Source organism: Arachis stenosperma, chromosome 4, assembly GCF_014773155.1.
Source record: "Arachis stenosperma cultivar V10309 chromosome 4, arast.V10309.gnm1.PFL2, whole genome shotgun sequence".
Taxonomy (NCBI): Eukaryota; Viridiplantae; Streptophyta; class Magnoliopsida; order Fabales; family Fabaceae; genus Arachis; species Arachis stenosperma.
In genome coordinates, this window is record NC_080380.1 from 114,713,988 (window position 1) to 114,726,524 (window position 12,537).

The 12,537-nt window shown below is 37.7% G+C and overlaps 1 non-coding gene across 1 annotated transcript; it reads left to right on the forward strand.

The window, feature by feature from the left end:
* Window positions 1-10,122: 10,122 nt before the first annotated feature.
* On the forward strand, window positions 10,123-10,226 carry LOC130977748 (small nucleolar RNA R71). Its single transcript, XR_009085426.1, has one exon. It is a non-coding gene; the product is annotated as a small nucleolar RNA R71 (small nucleolar RNA).
* The last annotated feature ends 2,311 nt before the right edge of the window (window positions 10,227-12,537 follow it).

The following is a 12,537-nucleotide window of genomic DNA, read 5'->3' on the forward strand; positions in this document are numbered from 1 at the left end:
AACTCTTTTTCACAACTTCACACAACTAACCAGCAAGTGCACTGGGTCGTCCAAGTAATAAACCTTACGTGAGTAAGGGTCGATCCTACGGAGATTGTCGGCTTGAAACAAGCTATGGTCATTTTGTAAATCTCAGTCAGGCGGATTCAAATGGTTATGGAGTTTTGATAATTAAAATATAAGTAAACATAAAATAAAGATAGAGGTACTTATGTAAATCATTTGTGGGAATTTCAGATAAGCGTATGGAGATGCGTTATTCCTTCTGAATCTCTGCATTCCTGCTGTCTTCATCCAATCATTCATACTCCTTTCCATGACAAGTTGTATGTTCGGGCATCACCGTTGTCAATGGCTACCTCCCGTCCTCTCAGTGAAAATAGTCCGGCTACGGGTTACGTAGGGCTAATCATCTGTCAGTTCTCGATCGTGTCAGAATAAGATCCATTGATCCTTTTACGCACTGTCACTGCGCCCAACACTCGCGAGTTTAAAGCTCGTCACAGTCATCCCATCCCAAATCCTACTCGGAATACCACAGACAAGATTTAGACTTTTTGGATCTCAAGAATGCTGCCAATTGATTCTAGCTTATACCACGAAGACTCTGATTTCACAGAATGGAAAGCTCTGTTGTCAGGAGAGGCAACCATGCGTCGTGGACTAGGAGGCCAGGAGATACACGCTCAAGCTATAGCATGTAGAACGGAAGTGGTTGTCAGGTACGCGTTCATAAGGGAGAATGATGAAGAGTGTCACGGATCATCACATTCATCAGGTTGAAGTGCGGGTGAATATCTTAGAATAGGAATAAGCTTGAATTGAATAGAAAATAGTAGTAATTGCATTAATACTCGAGGAACAGCAGAGCTCCACACCTTAATCTATGGGGTGTAGAAACTTCACAGTTGAAAATACATAAGTGATAATGGTGTTCATTGGCTTCGGTCCCAGAGAGGGAACCAGAATAGGCATGACCTAGATCTAATACAATGAGAAAAAGTAATATTTATACTAAAACTAGTAGATAGGGTTTACAAAGATAAGTAAATGATGCAGAAATCCACTTCCGGGCCCACTTGGTGTGTGCTTGGGCTGAGCATTGAAGCTTTCATGTGTAGAGACTTTTCTTGGAGTTTAACGCCAATTTTTATGCCAGTTTAGGCATTTAACTCCAGCTTCTATCCTCTTTTTGGCATTTAATGCCAGGATAGGGCAGAAAGTTGGCGTTTGAACGCCAGTTTGCGTTGTCAAAACTCGAGCAAAGTATAGATTATTATATATTTCTGGAAAGCTCTGGATGTCTACCTTTCAACGCAATTGAGAGTGCACCATTTGGGTTTCTGTAGCTCCAAAAAATCTATTTTGAGTGCAGGGAGGTCAGAATTCAATAGCATCAACAGTCCTTTTTTAGCCTCTGAATCAGATTTTTGCTCAGGTCCCTCAATTTCAGCCAGAAAATACCTAAAATCACAAAAAAACACACAAACTCATAGTAAAGTCCAGAAATGTGAATTTTGCTTAAAAACTAATAAAAATATACTAAAAAAGTAGCTAGATCCTACTAAAAACTATCTAAAAACAATGCCAAAAAGCGTATAAATTATCCGCTCATCACAACACCAAACTTAAATTATTGCTTGTTCCCAAGAAACTGAAAACAAAATAGGATAAAAAAAAGAGAATATACAATGAATCTCACAATATCAATAAAACTTAGTCCTAATTAGATGAGTGGGGCTAGTAGCTTTTTTGCTTCTGAACAGTTTTGGTATCTCACTTTATCCTTTGAAATTCAGAATGATTGGCATCTATAGAAACTCAGAATTTTAGATAGTGTTATTGATTCTCCTAGTTCAGTATCTTGATTCTTGAACACAGCTACTTTATGAGTCTTGGCCGTGGCCCTAAGCACTTTGTTTTCCAGTATTACCACCGGATACATAAATGCCACAGACACATAACTGGGTGAACCTTTTTCAGATTGTGACTCAGCTTTGCGAAAGTCCCCAATTAGAGGTGTCCAGAGTTCTTAAGCACACTCTTTTGCTTTGGATCACGACTTTAACCACTCAGTCTCAAGTTTTTCACTTGGACCTTCATGACACAAGCACATGGTTAGGGACAGCTTGATTTAGCCATGATAAACCACTATTTCGTGGTACATCTTGTGCTTAATTGAGTGGATTTTATCCACTAGTCTCACACTTATTCATATTATTTGCATGATTTTTCAATTCCTTTCCAGAATTTGTGCTATGATTGAAAACATATTTCTTTGACCTTAATTTTATTAATTTTAATCCTCCCTTTATACCATTTGATGCCGTGATATGTGTGTTAAGTGATTTCAGGGATTACAGGGCAGGAATGGCTTAGAGGATGGAAAGGAAGCATGCAAAACTGGAAGGAATACAAGAAATTGAAGGAACTGCTAAGCTGTCAGCCTGACCCTCTCGCACAAAATCGATCATAACTTGAGCTACAGAAATCCAAATGAAGTGATTTCAGTTGCGTTGGAAAGCTAACGTTCGGGGCTTCGATTTGATATATAATTTGCTATAGTGGTCGTACAGCTAGATGATGCGAACGCGTGCTCCACGCGGACGCATCGCAGTGACGAAAATCAGCGTGGCAGATTTTGTAGCTACCATGTAATTGAGACCTTTATTATTTGGCATTAACACCCATATTTTATTTATGTTCTTATCTTTATTTTTGGGTTACTTTCCTTCCTTTTTCTCTTCTTTCAGGATGGCCACCATGAAGAGAGAGAAAAAGCTGCACAATCTATAGAGAAAGGTATCAGTTGGAGCAGCCCGTCCACTTGTATATCTTAGCATGCACCGAGGACGGTGCAATCTTTAAGTGTGGAGAGGTCGATACCGATCTTCATGGGTTAGCTATTTCCTATCTCAACACCAATATTTTATTTTCTTTGTTTGTTCATTGTTGCATTGCATAATAGATTGCATGTGTAGTTGATTGTTTGCATTTAAGTACTACTTGGTTGAAAAATAATAAATTTCTTTTTAAGACCCTATTTTTGAAAATTTTTACTAATTTAAATTAAAAAATTAAAATTTTCTATGTGTTAAATGTGTTTGAAGTTGTAATTAGAACATGGTTTTTGAGTTAAAGAACACACAACCTGTGAGATTTTGATCTTATTTATATGGTTACATTATTTAACCATAAATTTTTATTCTTGTGTGTTTTCTTCTCTATAATTACAATCTTTACTTTGTTCCATTCTATATGTCCATTATTTAGTGTATTTACATGCTTGTATATGATTGAGGCCATTACTTGTTTTTGCTCACTTATCCCAAATAAGCCTACCCTTTTATGTCACCCTTGTTAGCTACTTTGAGCTTTTTAATCCCCTTCTGTTCTATAACCACATCACTAGCCTTAAGTAGAAAAACAAATTAATTACCCCAAATTAAATCTTTGGTTAGCTTAAGATAGAGATTGTGCATCAACTAAGTGTGGGGAAACTGTGGGAACATGGGTTAATAAGGGAATGTATCATGTTTCTAATTTATTTGAATATCGGGAATTTGGGAACCTACTCATGAAAAACCAAAATAGAAAAAATAATGGAAAATCCATGTGCATTGATAAGTTATGTTTCAGAAAAAAAATTCAATAAATAAGTAAGTGAATAAGGGGATAAAATTACCCCAATGTTAAGCTTTAATAAAGATCAATGCACATGTGATAAAAGTAAAGAAATATAAAAAAAATTTGGTACATGAGTATGGGAATCATACAAAAGTGAGAATTATGGGTAGTTGCATGTGATTTTTAGAATTACATAGAGTGTGTGTGTATGTTAGGTGAAAGCTTAGGTTAGTCAAAGATTCATATTATAGCTCACTTGGCCATACATATATCCTTACATTTACCTCAGCCCCATTACAACCCTAAAAAGACCTCATGATGTTTGCATTGGTATACTAAATATTTTGTTGATTGGTTAGATGAAGAACAAAATTTTAGAAAGCATGACTAGAGAAGAGTGGAGTGAATTACCCTATACACTTGAGAGATTAGAGTGCATATACACTACTAGTGAGGGTTCAATGCTTGATTCTATATTCCCTGCTTTCATGAGCTATCTTCTTACAAGTTTACTTGTCTTTTATTGTGTAATTTGAATTAGTGGAATTTGATTCATATTTGTCTTGGAGAACTTATTTACTTTTAACCAAGTAGGTAGAAACATTTTGCATGTAGTTGCATTCACATAGATAGGTTGCATTGCATACTCTCTATCATTCCTCTTCACTCCTTTATAACTTCTCTTGAGCTTAGCATAAGGACATGCTATTATTTAAGTGTGGGGAGGTTGATAAACCACTATTTTGTGGTACATCTTATGCTTAATTGAGTGGATTTTATCCACTAGTCTCACACTTATTCATATTATTTGCATGGTTTTTACAATTCCTTCACAGAATTTGTGCTATGATTGAAAAGATATTTCTTTGACCTTAATTTTATTAATTTTAATCCTCCCTTTATACCATTCAATGCCGTGATATGTGTGTTAAGTGATTTCAGAGATTACAGGGCAGGAATGGCTTAGAGGATGGAAAGGAAGCATGCAAAAGTGGAAGGAATACAAGAAATTGAAGGAACTGCAAAGTTGTCAGCCTGACCCTCTCACACTAAATCGATAATAACTTGAGCTACAAAGGTCCAAATTGGACGGTTTCAGTTGCGTTGGAAAGAAAACGTCCAGGGCTTCGATTTGATATATAATTTGCCATAGTGGCCGTACAGTTAGGTGACGCAAAAGCGTGCTCCACGCGGACGCGTCACAGTGACAAAAATCAGCATGGCAGATTTCGTCCCCAGCGATTCCTGGGCTATTTTCGGCCCAGTTTCAAGCTCAGAAAACACAGATTAAAGGCTGTAAAGTGGAGGAATGAAGAGAGATGACTCATAATTCACTTTTCATAATTTAGATGTAGTTTTTAGAGAGAGAGGTTCTCTCCTCTCTCTTAGGATTAGGATTAGGATTCCATCTTAAAGGATTTAGGATTTCTTCTTCTCAAAGACTTCTCAATTTTCAGGTTTAAATGTACCTTTTATTGCTTTAATTTATGAATCCTTATGTCAGATTTGATATCTTTATTAATTCAATTTGAGGTATTTCAGACTTATTACTTCTTCTATCATTTATTATCAACGATGTTTTAAGTTAGATTTTTTCCTTTTGGCTTTGGTTAAGTAATTGGTAACGCTTGAGTTGTCAAAATAAAGCAGTGGTTGAAATTGGGAGTTGCTGATTAATTTGGATATCTCTAAGGCTAGTCTTTCCACAGGAATTGACTAGGATTTGAGGATTCATATTGATTTATCCACTTGACTTACCTTCATAGTTAGAGGTTGACTAAGTGGGAGCAATAAACAATTCTCATCACATCTGATAAGGATAACTAGGATAGGATTTCCAGTTCTCATACCTTGCCAAGAGATTTTATTATTATTAATTTATTTTTCTTGTCATTCAAACTACTTGCTCCTTATTTCAAAAACCCAAAAATATTATTTTTCATAAGCAATAATAAATCATACTTTCCTGTAATTCCTTGAGAAGACGACTCGATGTTTGAATACTTCGGATATTTATTTTTATTGGGTTTGCTTAAGTGACAAACAAAACTTTTGTGCGAAAGAATTCTCGGTTAGTTTAGAAACTATACTTACAACGCAATTATATTTGTGAATTTCTTTACCGATAGAAACCCGATCGTCAAGCCGCTTAGGCCAGGATTTTATTCCTTTAGGCCCTCCTATCCATTAATGCTCAAAGCCTTGGATCCTCTTTACCCTTGCCTTTTGGTTTAAAGGGCTACTGGCTTTTTCTGCTTGCTTTTTCTTTTTCTTTCTTTTTCTTTTTCGCCATTTTTCTTTTTTTTTTCTCTTTTTTCTTTCGCTATTTTCTCTTTTTCACTGCTTTTTCTTACTTCAAGAATCAATTTCATGATTTTTCAGATTACCAACAACATTTCTCTTTGTTCATCATTCTTTCAAGAGCCAATAATTTTAACATTCATAAACTTCACTATAAAAAATATGCACTGTTCAAGCATTCATTCAGAAAAACAAAAAGTATTGCCACCACTTCAAAATAATTAAATTAATTTCAAGATAAAATTTGAAATCCAAGTACTTCTTGTTCCTTTGTAATTAGGCACATTTTTCATTTAAGAGAGGTGAAGGATTCATGGAATTATTCATAGCTTTAAGAAATAGACACTAGACACTAATGATCATGTAATGAAGATACAAACATAGACAAACAACAAGGATCAAATTCGAAAAATAGAAAAATAAGAACAAGGAAATCAAAGAACGGGTCCACCTTAGTGATGACGGCTAGTTCTTCCTCCTAAAGATCCAATGGAATGCCTAAGCTCCTCTATGTCTCTTCCTTGCCTTTGTTGCTCCTCCCTCATAGCTCTTTGATCTTCTCTAATCTCATGAAAAATGATGGAGTGCTCTTGGTGCTCCACCCTTAGTTGGTTCATGTTGTAACTCAAGCCTTCCAAAGAGGTGTTGAGTTACTCCTAATAGTTGTGTGGAGGGAAACACATCCCTTGAGGCATCTCAGGGATTTCTTGATGTGGAATTTCCTCATGCTCTTGTTGAGGTCCATGAGTGGGCTCTCTTGTTTGCTCCATCCTCTTTTTAGTGATGGGCTTGTCCTCTTCAATGAGGATGTCTCCTTCTATGTCAATCCCAGCCAAATTGCATAGGTGACAAATGAGACAAGGAAAGGCTAACCTTGCCAATGTGGAGGACTTGTCTGCCACCTTGTAGAGTTCTAGAGGTATGATCTCATGAACTTCAACTTCCTCCCAAATCATGATACTATGGATCATGATGGCCCGATCTACAGTCACTTCAGATCGGTTGCTAGTAGGAATGATGGAGCGTTGGATGAACTCCAACCATCCTCTAGCCACAGGCTTAAGGTCCGGTCTTCTCAATTGAACCGGCTTGCCTCTTGAGTCTCTTTTCCATTGAGCTCCTTCCACACATATGTCCATGAGGACTTGGTCCAACCTTTGATCAAAGTTGACCCTTTTAGTGTAGGGGCATACGTTTTCTTGCATTATTGGAAAGTTGAACGCCAATCTTACATTTTCCAGACTAAAATCTAAGTATTTTTCCCGAGCCATTATAAGCCAATTCTTTGGATTCGAGTTCATACTTTGATCATGGTTCCTATTGATCCATGCATTGGCATAGAACTCTTGAACCATTAAGATTCTGACTTGTTGAATGGGGTTGGTGAGAACTTTCCAACCTCTTCTTCGGATCTCATGTCGGATCTCCGGATACTCATTCTTCTTGAGCATAAAAGAAACCTCAGGGATCACTTTCTTCTTAGCCACAACTTCATAGAAGTGGTCTTGATGGACCTTTGAGATGAATCTCTCCATCTTTCATGACTCAGAGGTGGAAGCTTTTGTCTTCCCTTTCCTCTTTCTAGAGGTTTCTCTGGCCTTAGATGCCATAAATGGTTATGGAAAAACAAAAAGCAATGCTTTTACCACACCAAACTTAAAAGGTTTGCTCGTCCTCGAGCAAAAGAAGAAAGAAAGAAGGGGAAGAAGAAGAAAATGGATGAGATTGAGGGAGAGAGTAAATTCGGCCAAAAGGTATAAGGTGATTGTGATGTGTGAAAATGAAGGAGGGATGAGGGGTTTATATAGGAGTGGGGGAAAGGATTTTGAATTTTGGAGGTAGGTGGGATTTTTGGGGAAGAGATATAGAGGTGATTGGTGAAGGGTATTTGGGGAAGAGTGTTATGAAAAGGTGTGAGAGAGAGAGAGAGAATGAGTTGAGGTTGGTGGGGATCCTGTGGGGTCCACAGATCCTGAGGGGTCAAGGACTTCTCATCCCTGCTCTATTTAGGCATGCAAAATGCCCTTAGAGTGTAATTCTGGCATTTAACGCCAGACTGCTGGCTGTTTCTAGCGTTAAACGCCAGACTACTGCCTGTTTCTGGCATTAAATGCCAACTTTTATACCTTTCCTGGCATTTAATGCCAAGCTGTTGCTTGTTTCTGGCGTTTAACGCCAACTTGGTACTCTGTTCTGGCGTTAAACGCCAGTCTGGTGCCCATTTCTGGCGTTAAACGCCCAGAATGGTGCCAGACTAGGCGTTTAACGCCCATTCTTCTACTCTTACTGGCGTTTAAACGCCAGTAAGTTTTTCCTCCAGGGTGTGCTATTTTTAATGCTGTTTTTTATTTTGCTTTGATTTTTGCAGTTGTTTCTGTGACTCCACATGATCATCAACCAAAAGAAAAATAAAATAACATAGATAAATAAAAATTGGGTTGCCTCCCAATAAGCGCTTTTTTAATGTCAATAGCTTGACAGTGGGCTCTCATGGAGCCTCACAGATAATCAGAGCATGGTTGTGGCCTCTCAACACCAAACTTAGAGTTTGGTTGTGGCCTCTCAACACCAAACTTAGAGTTTGGTTATGGCTTCCCAACACCAAACTTGGAGTTTGAATGTGGGGGCTTTGTTTGACTCTATATTGAGAGAAGCTTTTCATGCTTCCTCTCCATGTGTACAGAAGGAGAACCTTGAGTCTTGAATACAAGGTAGTCCTCATTCAATTGAAGGACCAACTCTCCTCTGTCAACATCAATCACAGCTTTTGCTGTGGCTAGGAAAGGTCTGCCAAGGATGATAGATTCATCCTCGTCCTTCCCAGTGTCTAGGATTATAAAATTAGCAGGGATGTAAAGGCCTTCAACCTTCACTAGCACATCCTCTACTAGTTCATAAGCCTTTTTCATGGATTTGTCTGTCATCTCTAGTGAGATTCTTACAGCTTGAATCTCAAAGATCCCCAGTTTCTCTATGACAGAGAGTGGCATGAGGTTTATGCCTGACCCCAGGTCACACAGAGCCTTCTCAAAGGTCATGGTGCCTATGGTACAAGGTATTAAGAACCTTCCGGGATCCTCTTTCTTTTGAGGTAATGTCTACCTAATCAAGTTATTCAGCTCATTGGTGAGCAAAGGGGGTTCATCCTCCCAAGTCTCATTACCAAATAACTTGGCATTCAGCTTCATAATTGCTCCAAGGTACTTAGCAACTTACTCTTCAGTAATATCTTCATCCTCTTTAGAGGAGGAATACTCATCAGAGCTCATGAATGGCAGAAGTAGGTTCAATGGAATCTCTATGGTCTCTAGATGAGCCTCAGATTCCTTAGGTTGCTCAAATGGGAACTCCTTTTTGTCTAGAGGACGTCTCATGAGGTCTTCCTCATTGGGATTCACGTCTTCGTCTTCCTCTCTAGGTTCGGCCATGCCAAGTAAGGTTATGGCCTTGCACTCTCTTTTTGGATTCTCTTCGGTATTGCTTGGGAGCGTACTAGGATGAGTTTCAGTGACTCTTTCTCTCAGCTGGCCCATTTGTACCTCCAAATTTCTAATAGAGGACCTTGTTTCATTCATAAAACTTAGAGTGGCCTTAGATACATCAGAGACTATGTTTGCTAAGCTAGAGGGGCTCTGCTCAAAATTCTCTGTCTATTGCTTAGAGGATGATAGAAAAGGCTTGCTATTGCTAAACCTGTTTCTTTCACCATTATTAAAGCCTTGTTGAGGCTTTTGTTGATCCTTCCATGAGAGATTTGGATAATTTCTCCATGAGGGATTATAGGTGTTTCCATAGGCTTCACCCATGTAATTCACCTCTGCCATTGCAGGGTTCTCAGGATTATAAGCTTCTTCTTTAGAAGATGCTTCTTTAGTACTGTTGGATGCATTTTGCAAACCATTCAGACTCTAAGAAATCATATTGACTTGCTGAGTCAACATTTTGTTCTGAGCCAATATGGCATTCAAAGCATCAATTTCAAGAACTCCCTTCCTCTGAGGCGTCCCATTACTCACAGGATTCCTCTTAGAGGTGTACATGAACTGGTTATTTACCACCATTTTAATGAGTTCCTAAGCTTTTGCAGGCGTTTTCTTCAGGTGAATAGATCCACCTGTAGAATGGTCCAATGACATCTTAGACAATTCAGACAGACCATCATAGAATATATCCAGGATGGTCCATTCTGAGAGCATGTCAGAAGGACACTTTTTGGTCAGTTGCTTGTATCTTTCCCAAGCTTCATAGAAGCATTCACCTTCTTTCTGACTGAAGGTTTGAACATCCACTCTAAGCTTGCTCAGCTTTTAAGGAGGAAAGAATTTGGCTAAGAAAGCCGTGACTAGCTTATCCCAAGAGTTCAGGCTATCTCTAGGTTGAGAGTCCAACCATATTCTAGCACTGTCTCTTACATCAAAAGGGAAAAGCATAAGCTTATAGACCTCGGGATCAACTCCATTGATCTTAATAGTATCACAGATCTGCAAGAATTCAGTTAAGAACTGAAAAGGATCTTCTGATAGAAGTCCATAAAACTTGCAATTCTGTTGCATCAAAGAAACTAATTGAGGCTTTAGCTCAAAATTGTTTGCTCCAATGGCAGGGATTGAGATGCTTCTTCCATGGAAGTTGGAATTTGGTGCAGTAAAGTCAGCAAGCATCTTCCTTGCATTGTTGTTGGGTTCGGCCATTACTTCTTTTTCGAGATTCTCTGTAAGGTTTTCTCTGGATTGTTGTGCTTTAGCTTCTCTTAGCTTCTTCTTCAGAGTCCTTTCAGGTTCAGGGTCAGCTTCAACAAGAATGTTCTTGTCCTTGCTCCTGCTCATATGAAAAAGAAGAGGACAAAAAAGAAGAGGAATCCTCTATGTCACAGTATAGAGATTCCTATATGTGAGTAGAAGAAGAAAAGAATAGAAGAATGATGTAGAGAGAATGGATGAAGAATTCGAACACAGAGAGGGAAGAGAAGAGGGTTCGAATTATGAGTAGAAGAGAAGTGTTAGTAGATAAATAAAATAATTAGAAATAGATGAGAGAGAAAGGGAATTCAAATATTAACTAAAAGAGAAGAAAAATATTTTTATTTTTATTTTTATTTTAAAAATTAGTTAGTATTCGAAAATTAAGAAAAGGAATAAAATTAAAAGTTAAAATAATTAGTTAATTAAAAAGAATTTTGAAAAAGAAGTTAATGATTTTCGAAAATTAGAAAGAGAAAAGTAGTTAGGTGGTTTTGAAAAAGATAAGAATTTTAAAATCAAACAAAAAGTTAAGTAGTTAATTGAAAAAGATTTGAAAATCAATTTTGGAAAGATAAGAAGTTAGAAAAGATTTTGAAATTGATTTCAAAAATGATATGATTTGAAAAGATATGATTGAAAAGATATGATTGAAATTTATTTTGAAAAATATTTAATTTTTAAAATCAGAATTAATGACTTGACTCACAAGAAATCAAAAGATATGATTTTAAAATTTAAAGTTTGAATCTTTCTTAACAAGAAAGTAACAAACTTGAAATTTTTGAATCAAAACATTAATTATTAGTATTAATTTTGAAAAATATGAGGTGAAAATAGAAAAAAGATTTTGAAAAGTTTTGAAAAAAGATTTTTGAAGATTTTCGAAAAATAAAGGAAAAAAATGAAAAAGATTTGATTTTGAAAAAGATTTTGAAATTGAAATCTTGACTTGACTAACAAGAAACAACTAATTTTAAAAATTTTTGACTAAGTCAACCCAAAAATTTCGAAATTCATGAGTGAAATAAGGAAAAGATATTTTTTTTTATTTTTTTTAATTTTTAATGAGGAGAGAGAAAAACACAAAAATGACTCAAAACATGAAAATGTTTGATCAAAACCAATGATGCATGCAAGAACACTTTTGTTCATACCCTGACCGGGCTCCCCCAACTCGGTAAATCCATGAAAGGTCCGACCTCGTCCTAAGGCCCACGCCTAAAGGTCGGACCTCGGACATTAAAGGCAAGGAAGGCCCATCAGAAGGAGCGCAGCCCAAAACCTAAAGGCCGAAAAGGCCTAAGGAAGGCGGTTCCACAAAGATAGGGATAAAACTCCCGAAAGATAAGATAAGATAAGAATATCTTATCCAGGGAAGATCACAGCCAACTACTATAAATACACTGGAACACCCAGGTATGAGATTCATTCCATATTCTACACATATCTGCTTGGACCCATGCTAACTTAAGCATCGGAGTGTCATTGCAGGTACAACCACCAACCGCCAACATATCAAGCTCGGGTCCCTGACCCCCACCTCGGGCATCTCCAGACGACCGAGCTACACGTTTCAGGTAACCCTCGGAACATTGGCGCCATTGCCGGGGACCCTGGAAGTCATCCCCTCTATCATGGCGGACGACCCTCACAACAATGATCGCGCTGCATCTGAACAAGAGGAAGAAATTGACACCGGAGAACGACCGAACAGCCCTCTATCACCACGCACTCCAGGAGGAAACAAACAGAATCGCCCAAAGACATCACTCCCAAACAAAGATCCACCGAATCCCGAAAAAGGGAAGAGCTCGGAAATCCTGGAAACAGTCCGGGAACAACAACACCGGCTGAAACAACTTGAAGA